This window comes from Ctenocephalides felis, unplaced genomic scaffold (assembly GCF_003426905.1).
Source record: "Ctenocephalides felis isolate EL2017-DRISC unplaced genomic scaffold, ASM342690v1 CF-g0.4_SCAFFOLD_01886, whole genome shotgun sequence".
In the NCBI taxonomy this organism is placed as follows: Eukaryota; Metazoa; Arthropoda; class Insecta; order Siphonaptera; family Pulicidae; genus Ctenocephalides; species Ctenocephalides felis.
Genome location: NW_020538040.1, coordinates 12,116,338 through 12,130,574, shown reverse-complemented (window position 1 = coordinate 12,130,574; position 14,237 = coordinate 12,116,338).

Sequence of the window (14,237 nt, the reverse complement as noted above, 5' to 3'; positions counted from 1 at the left end):
TTTTTCCTTGGTCTCGAATAAACTACCATGTAATACTTGCGGAATAGTACTATGTCATTTTGTTCATTGTATAAGTATGTCATTCTGTCCGAAAGTTTACAAAAATGAACAAATAATAAAAAATTTATCAAACTCCTGGTAATTGCAATAACTTTGATCGAAATCACTAATACTGGCGTAAGTTCATTATAAGTGTCCAAAAAACATTCTCAAAACTATCCTCAAAATAAACTTTTGAAGCCGCAATACACTTTTAAGCTGATTACTCGTACAAGACTGTAATAATTGCAAATGGTAATAATGGCAAATGATAATATTATAAATGGAGATGTTAATGTTATTAACGTTATACATTCGCGGAAACGTTACTTAAACCAGTCAAATATTGAATAATATCACTGTGTCATTTTGTCCATATATCCCCTGCATTTATTATATTAATTCTTAACATCTTGAATATTCTTCAATCCTAACTTCAATTAAATTCAATATCTGATCACATCGAAGATGATGATTATCAGAAAACTATTAGTACGATTATCAGAAAACGATTAGGACAACAATCATAAATCATAAACAATTTTGAGACAATTTTGTATGCATTACCAAAATCAAAACCAAAAATCATTTATCCCTTACCTTGAACAATTTTTCCTTTGTGTACCAAACATCTTCTTCCATATCCTGCATCGAGTAACCTCCATTTGCCATTAAATTGAGGTCATCTCGGGATCTGGACAGGATGCGTCTTCTCGAGACCATCTCGGGAACCGGAGGTCCCAATTGACCCACTGAGGATCTCTGAAGATCCCTATCGAGGTCTTCTTGGTGAAGAGGTCTTAAAGTCCTCTCGTACTCTGACTCGAGGTCGAGATTTAAAGTTATGGAAGGGTCAATGTGGTGGGGTAGAGATTGAGGAGCTGCTACGGAACTGAAAAGGAAAAATAGATGTTAGAGAAATTGAGAGAAGGATTTACAAGAATTTTTAGAATTTTTATTCTCTATTGCATTACTTGTATTTTAATCAATAGTATTTTAGCTAATCATTAAGATTTTAGTGCCATATAAGAATGTTATAATGAAACTAATTAAATTTTAGCGATTTGTACAGAACACAATGAAATAATATTTATGCGTATATATAAGTTATCAATTCAAAAGCTGACGTATACTATATAAATAAATAATTCCAATGATTTATGGAGAATGTTCAATGTACATATAATTTGGATTTCTAGTGTTCCGCTTGGATTCAAATAGCAATCCCATTAGAAATCTAAAGTCTTTCTTACTTCTGTGTTGCTAATGTATCTGTATTATTTATGTACATTGTATGCATATATACTACTGTACTTGTAATTGAAAGTTTGCAGTTAAAATTTTAATTATATTGCTGAACTATACGATTAGAAGTACTCACTCTATACTGAAAACGAATACTACACTCAAATTGAATGGAATATTCAGAAATGATACTTGACAAGTAGTAACAGTTTATTGTGACAAATATAGCAAGAACTAATATTTATTTATGTGTTATTCTTTTTTGTGGATCAACTTTTTAGTAGATTAAAGAAAATATTAATAAACAACTATTTGCATATCGCGATTTTTTTAAAAATTTCACTTATAGTAGAGACTCCATTTTTTTAGGATTACTCCAGTTATATAAAAACTGATCAACAAATAGAAAGTAATGATACAACATTAGATTTCAGGTCTATCTTTTTAAAAGAAACTGAAAAGACAACTTTATTTTTTATAAAAAATATAAGAAACTACAAACTAAAAATGGCACCAAATATATTGTTCTCCTATAATTTTTTGTGTTGCATAATAAGTAGGAATTAATCATTATTTTCCTGAAATTTATACCTTCATGAAAAAAGCTTTTTAGATCGAGACTTTTTTAAAAGATTTCATTTTTTTTCAAATAGTTATATATACGACTATCATATGGAAAATAATAAAAAAAATCACAAGAAATAAATTTACATCCAAATATACTAACTAATACAACCTAGATCAAGAAGTTTTGCCCCTTTAGGTCTGAAGGGATGGGTAGAGTTACATAAATTTATAGCTAATTATTAATGGCTGATAATGATTATTTTCTTAGAATTTTGAGCAATTTTTTTGATATTTTCTTTATATTGATCATTAGAAAGATAATTATTTCTATGACTGGCAACCCAGTAGTTGTCCAATCCAGTTCTGACTAATACATTTGTTGACATTTTATTATTTTGTTATGCCATCTCGAGGATTATAACTCAATTTTGCATTAGATAATTAGGTCGTAGGCATTGCGACCTGGCAATACGACCCTTTCCGTCCTCTATGTCAAAAAGGTCTCAATTATTCATTCCAATTCCAACTACGAATCCTTTTGCATCTACGTACCAGCTCAATTAGTGAATAAATATATAAGTTATGAAAAGTGTAAACTGTTTTATTTATATTCAAAAATCAGAAATCTGTAATATTGGCACAACAATTTGTATGCAGCTATACCAACGGAGGGCGAACTTCTCTTGAGATTATAGAGACATATCAAGAACACATTTGACAATACTACGTGTCTACCTAAGTTTCCCAGGAAGCGCCAGACCCTCTCAGTTGAGGTTATATTTGAGATCTGTAGTTATATTTGTGATCTATGACATCAAATGGAAATTTGACATCAAAGCTGCCTGATGTCGGACTTGGTCAAAAGTGGGATCGAACCAGCTAACTTGGGACTAGTTGTTCCCACGTCCGAACTGATTACAGTGATATATAGTGAGCGGGAATGTTAAATATTGTATGTTGCCCAAACGGACAGTATTAGTGTTCATCACTGTACAACTTTTACCAAAAAAGGATTGCATTGTTCTAAATAAGTTTCGCCATTTGGAAAGTTTGAAATAACAATCTCAAAATTGAAACTGTACAGGAAGTAGTCCATAGAAGAAGTGTTTTTCATCATGCCAGATTATAGACTCACATGAACCGGGCAGTTTTTTCGCTTCTAGCAAACCCCGGTATAAGAAGGCTCAAGAAAAAGCAACCTAGAGATCTAATTTAAAAAAGTAGAAGTATCTCATTGGAGATCTTTTACCACGCCATATTTGATCCTCCTAATTGGGGATCAAAAATTTCAGCCCAATAGCTTATAGAATGTAAGTGTTCTGATTGCCATATAATGTAAATTAAAAAAAGTGACGTTCTCAATACTCGAAGTATTCGTTGCAGCCATATAATGTAAATTTAAAAAAAGTGACGTTCTCAATACTCGAAGTATGATTTATATGCAGCTACACCCACGAAAGGCTATTTTCACTTGAGGTTATATTTGAGATCTATAGTTATATTTGTGATTTATGATCTCAAGTGGAAAAAATAGTGATTGAGATTGTTCTAAATATTATCAGTTGTCCATGGGGCAGTATTAGTGTCCATCCCTTCACAACATGACTTTTGCTTCAACATGTGATGTTCTCAATACTATTATTAGTATTGAGATTTTCACTTGAGGTTGAGATTTTGATTATGTTTGAGATATATGATCTCAATTGGTAAATTGACATCAAAGCTGTCTGATGTCGAACTTGTCCAAAGTTGGGATCAGCTAACCTGGAACCAGTTGATGCAAGCCCACGTCCGAACAATAATATATAGTGATCGAGATTGTTAAATATAGTCTACTGCCCAAAGGGGCAGTATTAATGTCACTTTACAAATTTTACCAAAAAAGCATTTCATTGACTCAAGTAAGTTTTGCCATTTGAAATAGAGTGTTTGAACTACTCGACACATGCCAAAATGTGATGTTCTCAATACTCGAAGTATTTGTTGACATATGGCCAAAGCTGGAATCAGCTAACCTGGGACTAGTTGGTGCCAGCCAAAGTCCGAAACAATGATGTGAGCGAGAATGTTAAATCTTATCTGTTGCCCAAAGGGGCAATATTAGTGTCCATTTCTTTACAACTTTTACCAAAAAAAACATTACATTGATTCAAGTGAGTTTCGCCATTTGGAAAGAGTGTTCGACCTACTCGACACATGACTTTTACTTCAAAATGTGATGTTCTTCAGAGATGATTTTGAAACGTATCTTCTATTAATATTATCAATAAATTTGCTCGTGGCTTTTATCCGCAAGTGAACTTCTGAAAATGTCATGACGCCGTCCGTCGTCCGTCGTCAAGCCGTCGGTCGGCCAGACCGAGCGTTCGAGTCTCATAGAGACCCGGCGGTTGGTTCGGTTGAGTTATGCACAAAAGTGAAAGGAAGGAATGAATTTTGCATTGCGAAAATTTTTATTAAAAACTGGTTTTTAATATAAATATTATGTCTGCGAACACGGACACGAACACACACGCACCAAACGGACAAGACGAACAACTCGTGGAAAGCTTTACTTGTCAAACGAGAATTTTTTAACAATGGGTTAATAGGATGGCAACTGCGAAAATTGATATTGAAAAATATCTTAACTTGTTCCGCGGGAAAGGAAATTTTTAGAATGCTTATGAATAACGTTACTGCCCGCAAACTCATAAACTTCATCTTCGGAATGTTTAGCTGTAGCTTTTTTTTTCTTCCTATGCATTGCTGCACTAATGAAAAAGTCATCAGTATTAGAGTTATACTAATAATAAATTCACCAAAAAAGATAGGTTGACCGTGTCATGAATTGTTCTGCTGATTTCTCAAACGACGATTCTTTTCTATAAATTGAAACCCAATCGGTTGTCTCTGTGATGAATTTATTATTACAATTTCACTAATACTGATGATTTTTTTAATAACACAGCAATACCGACTAAAAGCTATTTTTACTTACATATTGACATGTATGTTTGTAAATTAAAATCGATGTCAATGCTGCTAGACATCAGGCTGTTTCAAAGCTAATTTCTCAAGCTCAATTTCATATTGCCATCTATGTTTGTAAATTAAAATCGATGTCACTGCTGCTAGACATCAGGCTGTTTCAAAGCTAATTTCTAGAATATTTATGGATGATGTTGCTTCATTTCTGTAAAAATCTTAAAAATCAAATAGATACATCAGCTGTCTACTAAATATCTTTACTTTCATCAACGCTTTTTAACTAGTTTAAATTAATTAATTATAATTAATTATCTTGCAAAATAAGTATTTGATTGCATCGATAATCTTCCATAAGAGTTTTTGAAATCATAAGTGGTTTTCAAGTTCTCAGATCAAATTTTGAGATTGCATAAAAGAGTTTATCCATTAAATTATTATTATTACAGTTCAATGTATTTATGATAAATGACGTAGATTATTATACAAATCTTCCATTTTTGAATGATTCTTAAATTTTGAAATCCATGTTTGAAGTTGTATAAAACACCAATCTAAGTTTGAGATTGGATAGAACACCAAATCAAATTTGAAAAGGGATGAAACACTAATCCAAATTTGAGATTGAATATAACACCAATCTAAATTTGAGATTAAATAAAACGCCAATCCAATTTTGAGATTGGATAATACACCAATACAAATTTGAGATTGGATAAAACACCCAATCCAAATTTGACATTGGATAAAACACCAATCCGAACTTGAGATTTGATTTTAATTTATTGATTATGAGACATCATTATTCAAATATTTCTGTTATTAAAAATATCCAATGAATTAATACGCCGTGCGTTTCAATTAAATTATTTAAAAATAAAATAAAATAAAATAGTCTACAGATTCAAACAAGTTTTTAATGTTTTGTTCACCTGGCTAGTGAAATGGCCCAGAAAGATGAAATTTTTAACAATGTGCAATTTAGACTTTGAAACAATAGACATTGAAATTCAGGAACATGAAACAATAATTGATATTTAAAGAATTGCTGACAATCGAGTTATGAATTACATTGGTAAGATCTAGAAACTAGTAAATTTGCAGATTAATATCCTTAAAAGATTAAATGGAGATGCAAGAATTAAATGACCGAATTAAGTTCATAAAAAAATAATATTATTAATTCGTTTGGTTTTGAATTTTAACTACCTACATATAACTTTTTACTCAATATGCTCCTGCAACTTAGTAGTAGAAAAAATTCCTTATTCAAACTTGATTTATTATAGGTCAGTTGTGCGGCTTCTGGTTAGACATAAAACTACTTCATTTAAACTACCTTTATTACTTGTTATTTTTATATTCACCTCAATTGAAGAACAACTTTTTCTACGTGTGTCTTTTCTAACCACGATTTACTAATGATTGATTTATTGATTTTCAGAAGATTTTGTATTTTCAAAATCATTTCTTTAATCTTACACTTTTACTTGTTGTCTATTTCAGGACAGAAGTAAAAATTACTATGTAATAAAAAATATATAGCTGTCAAAATTTATGATATTTCTATTTATTATTATTGACATTTATTTCAAGGGCTATTACAAGTCAATTGGATGTATTATATTTAGGTTTTGAAATTTTGGGTACATTTGTGGGTACGCTTGCAATTTTGGGTGCATAATTTTTTTTCATAAGAAAATTTTATATTGAACAGATTGTGAAATTGAAGTAAATTAGTTCATCGATTAGCATAAAGATAAGAACAAACGTTTATCCCAGAATAGGTTTTTTAAATTATGTAAGTTGGTTTTTGCCTTAAGTCATGGCATGTTGCATGAAACTATATATGAAAAATAGAATTAATAGATAAAAAATAAGATTTAGCAATTTTTAAGTTTAATTAAGAATTTTGTGAGAAAATCTTTAACTATTTTTTTAATATATTTCTAATCTATATTATAAAAGGTTAGCCGATATTTTCCAAACCACCGCTATTACTATGCAAACTAGGATGAACGCTATTACTATGCAAATTTTTATTAAAATCATAAAAACTATTAATTACGAAAAAACGATCTGGACAATATTTAGGATCTTAATCTTAGGATCACCAATTGAACACCAGGATTCTCAACTGATATCTTTCCAATAGTTTTTAACGGAAACATTGATAGAAAATTTTACTTTTACTTGCTAATTTTAAACATATACATTTATATAAAGAACTGGCGCTAATAAAAAAAAGGAGTTTATGGAGTTTTATCATTCGAGTTTTAAATTTTTGAAATCGGTTTCGACGATGACCAACGTTCCTTTTTCAATTGTTGTGACAAACAATTCAGAAAGAATTGAAATGTTGAGAAAACATAAAATAAGCAAATCCGATTTTCTAGTAAAAACATTTTCTTCTGTTAATGTTTTGTCCTATGAGCGGTTGTTCTGACTCCTTAGTCACGTTGTCCTATGTCGATGTTATGAATTTATTATTACAATCTTGGTAATACTGATGATTTTAATATTGATGAAGTATTGACAAGTAAGGGCTATTTTGACTTGGCAATATCATCTATATTTTCAAATAAAAACCGATGTCACTATTGTTTGACATCAGGCTGCCCGAGGACGGAATTGAACCTGGAAGCTCTAATTTGAAGTAATGGACTATTTTCACTTCGCAATATATTGTCATCTATATTTTCAAGTATAAACCGATATCACTGCTTTTTGACATCAGGTTTTTTGAGGCCGGTATCAAACCAGGAACCTCTAATTTGAAGTCAATTGCTACAAAAAGCCCAATTCAAAATATAAAATAAAAATTAGTCAGATTAGCTTTGTAGTTATGGTAACTTACTGACTTTGGAAGTCATCTATTTGGTATCGATATATCACTTTTATAGTCTATTGTATTGAAAACCGATGTCTTTTTGACATCAGGCTGTCTGAGACTGGTATCAAACCAGGAACCTCTTATTTGAAGTCCATAGCTTTAAACACTTGGCCACGGGTAAGCCAAATTAAAAATATAACTAGTGGTGTATGGCATGGTGCCTTGGCAAATTGCTGGAACTTCTCGTAACAAAAATTATTTTTTTTAAAAAAAGATTAATTAGAAAGAAAATTAGATTTTTGAGAAATTTTAATTTTCATTAATTAACCCCAATTAACAATATAAAATAAAAATTAGTCAGATTACCTTTATAGTTATGGTTTCTTTTTACGCTTTCGGAAGTAATCTATTTAGTATCGATATATCACTCCATTACACAACCGTCTTCGTTACGTCTGGTGTCTTATCGGATTAATGAAACAAAATCGTATCGAATAATTGATAATATATTCGCGTTTCGATCTTAAGAAGTCGCCGTGTGTCTTTCAATTCGATTCCATTCGTCGATCCGAGTTGTCGAGTTGAATCCAGTCGCCTCATGGTTGAGTCGGTAATAAGCAAAAGTGAAAGTAATAAATATTCCGCATACTGATGTTGGTGAATAGAGAGAAGCAACAATTTAATGTTTTCGTGTCGTGTCGCCATATGTTTGGCAGTTATGGAGATATTTTTAATAAATCCATGTTATTTCATTAGCGGAATTAATTAATTATTGTGTTATGCAGTCGACGGCGAGTGGAAAGAGAAAATTGGGAAAATATTGGATTGATATATACATATTGGCTTTAACGAATAGTGATATAACGACGATAAAATATGATTTGTTTATATAATTTTTTTGACCTCTAGATATCTTTTTTGCAAAACATTATTAAACATTTTTCTCTTATAATTAGTTATTTTTTCGATATCCGACGTTATTTTGAAAAAAAGTAAAATTACACCGATGTGAAGGATTCAAAATACATTTCACTTTTGAACTTGAGAGTAAGATGAACCTAATTTCAAAATTTCATACAAATTGGAGCACAGTAAAAAAAATCAGACCCCAAACGCTCCATTGATTTGATTAAAATATTCCGTATCCAATGCCAAACATATGAATTTTTGTCACAATGAAACATCTAAATAATTTTTTAAATAAGTAAATTTTTTTTGTATTGTGATTTAGTAAAGTAAGGCAAAACACTACACTAGTTAAAAAATATCACATTGATTTATTTGAGCGCAATCACTTACAGTCCACAATCATCAGACGCATGCGCAGACTGTTACCTGCCAAATATATAATGTATATTATATTATTTCAATTTTTGGCATATCTCAGCTGCTTATCGGCAATAATAATGTACACTCTATTTATGTTACTTAGTTACGAAATTTATTAAAACTCTCCTTCGATAACTCAGGTTGTTGGGTTATAATTTAACCCTTGTAGCTGTGGACTGTATTAAACACTGATTTGTTTGTATATTATGTATTTGTTGCAGTTCTAATTACAATTACTGATTTGTTACTAACATATAAGTGAAGAAGATATACTTACTTTATTTATTACACACGTTGTTTTGCGGACTTTACTTTTAGAAGTAAAAAAATATTCCCATCAAACACTTCTCTACCCCCTTTACCAGGGGTAGCAACCATCCCGTGTAAAAGCTCAATGCCATGAAGATTGTCACCATCATGACCAATATAATAAAATAAAAATACGTCCGAACAATATATTTTCTATCTTTTTTTTCTTTATAGAAAAATAGTTTTTAGGTGTTTTTTGGTTAGTAACTATCAAAAAAACAAATATTGTTTGCAATATCGCTAATAATAAGTTGACTAAATTTTTTTTAAGTCAAAACCGGGACAGCAATTTTTAGTTATGCTAATTTCGGCCGGGAGAGGTGAGCTTTAAAATAAAAATTGCTCTTTAAGAATACAATAAAAAAACACTATTTTGTTATATTGATTTTTTTTTTAATCAGAATTGAGGGCTTTTAGTAAGAACTTTATTATTCGATTATATGTTATATTTTTAACTTCCCGAAGGAGAAGTTTATGTTTTCATCAAAAAATTCGATTTACTAATTTTATGTTTTCTCGACGTTTCAAGCCATTCTGAATCGAATGAGACCAAATTTGGAAAATGTATGTGTGTTTATGTATGTGAACAATTTTTTTGCCGTAAATCGACGTTTTCTCAAAAATGGCTAGACCGATTTCAAAAATTTAAAAGCCATTTGATGTATCTCCATGAGGACTATCGTTTGTCAGTTTTGCGCTACGATCGACCAAACCGTTTCTTTGTAAATCGCAGAAAAGTTAAAAAAATTTCGTCCACGTTTCAGCCCGCAATTCTGAATCGATTTTGAAAATTCAAAAACCGTTTGAAAGATATTGGTTGGGAATCCTGCTGGTGAGTTTCTGCTAGAGATCGGCCAGGCCGTTTTCTTGTAATAAAGTGTTAAAATTTTTTTTTCGACGATTTTTACGATTTTTTTTTTTTTTTGACGGTAGATACCATAGTCTTATAGAATATTACAGCCCTACGACAAGTCGTTTAATTTTAAAAATTCTTCAAAGTTTGCAAAAATTAGAATCGTTTTTCTGGCATTTGTCGAAATTAGAATCGACGTTTGCTCAAAAACGACTGAACCGAATTCAGAAATTTAAAAGCCATTTGTTGTATACTAAGGGCAATAAGGACTACCGTTTGTCAGTTTTGTGCGATGATCTGCCGAGCCGTTTTTTTGTAATTTGGAAAAAAGTGTTAAGCTTTTCTTCCACATTTAAGCTCATACTACCGAATCGATTTAAAAAAATAAAAAACTGCTCGAAAGATATTAGTTGGGAATGATACTGATTAGTTTTAGGTGAAAATCTACCGAGCCGTTTTAATTAACTGTTGAAAATAAAAATTAAGACGATTTTCATGGAACTTTTTTTGGCGATATATATCATGGTCTTATAGAACTTACTGAAATATTACAGCCTTACGACATACTAAATCATTGAAGTCTTACAGAAATTGGTTCAATTATAAAAATTGTTGATTTTTGAAACTTTGGTTGTAGACAAAACTCCGAGTTAACGTATTTGTTCGTTTTCAATTACGTGTAATAAATCTACACGGAATACTTTTAATTACTCATAAATTAATTTATTGTTTATTGATTAAGTCGATTATTTACACATTTCGGGAAGTTCATGTAACTTGCCTCAAGGCAAAATACCAATACCAACTATACCAACATAGTTTCATCTATGATATTACATTATATTTTTTAATCTATGTTTGTTCCTTGTATAAAATTCTATTCAATTTGTTTCATAATTAATTAGAATAAAATAGCACAGTTTGTTCGTTTTCATAATATTTGTTAATTTACTTATTGACTTTTGAAAAACCGAGACAATCTGGGAGAAAAAATCTGAATCCGGGACAAATATTGCTTTTAGAAAAAACCCGGGACACGAGATGTATGGGCACCTTACTACTATCTAAATTCTAAATCATATCATTATATGTAGATATAATAGGTCTGTTCAAAAAGTACCCGGAATTTTCGTTTTTTCAAAAAAATATTTATTTATTCGTCTACATTAATGTGGTCCCCTTCAAAGTAGTCCCCCCCAGATATAATACACTTATGCCAGCGTTTTTTCCAATTTTCGAAGCACCCTTGATATTCACTTTTTGATATGTCCTTGAGCACTCTCAGCGATTTTCTTCAATCGAGGAAAACCGCCGTCCTTTCATGGGTCTCTTCAACTTTGGGAATAGGAAAAAGTCACACGGAGCCATATCTGGTGAATTTTTGCACTTTGCAACACTTTATTTCATTTTTTACGCAAAATTTAATACAAATTCTTTGACTTTTCAATTCTTCCATTGTAAAAATCGCCGAGCTCAGAAAAACACGTCGAACCTTAGCGACTACCACAGACAAAGTAAACAGTGAATATAGCTGAAAATTTCATCATACTTTAGGGGCATGTATACCAACACAATAAAAAAAAATTTTGACAATCAGACACTCCAGACCCGCGAAATTTAATTATTAGTAATTCCGGGTACTTTTTGAACACACCTCGTATATTTTGCAAAAATAGTATTTTAGCAATTGTCAAATATCATATTAACTACAAATTATCTTCAACAATGAATTTCTATTAAATAAGTATTTCCAACTAATATTCTTTGTTTGAGTATTGAGTTTGTGCAAATATTTGACACACACACGGCATATTGTCTAATGTAGCGAATTTTGTGCAAGCCTCCTCTCTTAGTTATTTGCACTTTGCAAATATTAACAAATGCTACTGAATATAATTATGCGGTTATTTTCTCTGCAAATAAATTCAAAAGTCCACATTGCCTAGTTGTTCATTGCTAAGATTTAAATTGACCTACTAGTGGTATTAGAATCTAAATTGATTTTTTAGATTAAATTAATAGTTTTGATTTAGTCTAGAACTTGATAATTTTATTAAGAGTATAATAATATTTTAGAAGAAGACGATGCACTCTATCATCATACAAAAGTCAGAAAAATCGTTATAAAAACAATAATTTATTACGAAGAAACGGGCCGGCCGATCTTTCACCAGATATTTTCGAATTGTTTTTAAATTATCAAAGTTGATTCAGGATTTTGGTAATTCTAAAGAAATGGCTAGGCCGATAGTCTTGCAAAACTATAGCAAGGCATTATCCAGTTTCATAAAATGGATCGGAAAGAATATACATTTTAATTTATATAAATAATTATTATGAACGTTTCACGGTGACACCATAAAAAAATAAGCGATAAAGCAATTCTTTGGCAAAAAGTTAAATTTCTTCTAAGAACTTAGTATGACGGCACAAATAAAAATTACCAGATCATCGTTACTTTTCACAAGTTGTTCTCAATTTTCTCTTAAACTACAATACTTCATACAATAATTGCAATAAAATTATTAATAATTCGATATATGTGTCAACATAATTTGAAGATCTAATGAGGTCTTCCAATTTACCATAAATTTCAAGACCAAACCATTTGGCCTATAGACAAGAAGTACGAACTTGCGATATATGAAAGAACTAGTGGTGCATGGCATCGTGCCTTAAAGCAAATTGCTAGAACTTTCCGTACCGAAATTTTGAAATATTTGAAATTGCTTGGAAATATGAGAATTTTGAAATTTTTAAAATAAATTGAATTTTTTGACAAATTTAAATTGTTCTTTCTTATTTTGATAACGTTTGAAAATTTGGATCTTTATTTCAAAACAATAGCGCTACTTTAAACTACGTAGACACAAAAAATCAAAGCGCGTAAGCGCCGCGTCGCAGTCTAACGGCTGAAAATTGGTACGAAACGTATAGCAATATGAAAAAAATCTGTACTTATTATTAAAATCTCTATAAATTATATAATTTGTTGTACATATATTTAATAATCATGTTTGACTTTGGAATTTTTTGTACTTTTTTTTACTGGATCCCCAAAACCGCTAGACCTGCATTTTGAAAAAGTCAATCATTTCTTCATTCTGTCAATACAAATAAAATATTTTTTGAATTATTCAAATCGGACACTCTGTTAATTATCTCAAAAACTGAATTACCATTTTTGTCATTTTTTGCCCCTTATCTTTGAAACGGCTGAACCAGCTTTTGCCAAAAACTAATCAGTGTCTCCCCATCAATACGAATCGAATTTATTTTTTTAATTATTCAAATCGGTTGATTTGTGTTTACGTCCTTAATCACGTGAGGTTTTTAGGGGAGGGGGGTTTGACAAAAATCACGAAATCACGAGGAATAGTATTGCATTTATTATTTTTACTATATTTTTATAAAAAAGTTCAAACATTTTTAAAAAAATAAATTTAATACAGTTTTTTCACGTAACAAAATACGATGTTTGTTTAATTTTGAATATCACCAATATCACCAAGTTAAAATCCTTAAAAACTCGCTCACGTGATTAATGGACGTACGTTATCGTCGAGGGAATATTGTATCCGCACATACATACCCACATACACAAATACATTACATATATTTTTTCTGAGGTATGCCAAAATATTCAGAAACCTTTGAAGCGTAAATATATAAAAAAAATCATTTTCGTTTGTTTTGCGATTACTATAACTTACCCTGCGTTAATAATAAAGTTAATAAATTTTATTTTTATTTGAAAATTTTGTATAGATTCCATATAAAATTTATATATTTCTTCTCAAAACTAGAGCAACCAAAATAGTACAAAAGTGGTTCAAATCAGTTCTCTCGGTATTTTTATTAGTGCAGTCAATCATTTCGAACATAAAATCGACTCAGCATTTGCCTAAAGAAATGATTATTCGCTTTCCCCAAGACAGTGGGGAAGGTGGGGCTGATTAGCGTATCAGATGCATAATATCGATAAAATACACCTCGGTCTTTATACAAAACACTTACTTACACCTATACAAAATTATCGATTTGAAATCGATTCTATTACGAAGTGAAAGGTGTTGAATGCTCGGAAGCCATTTC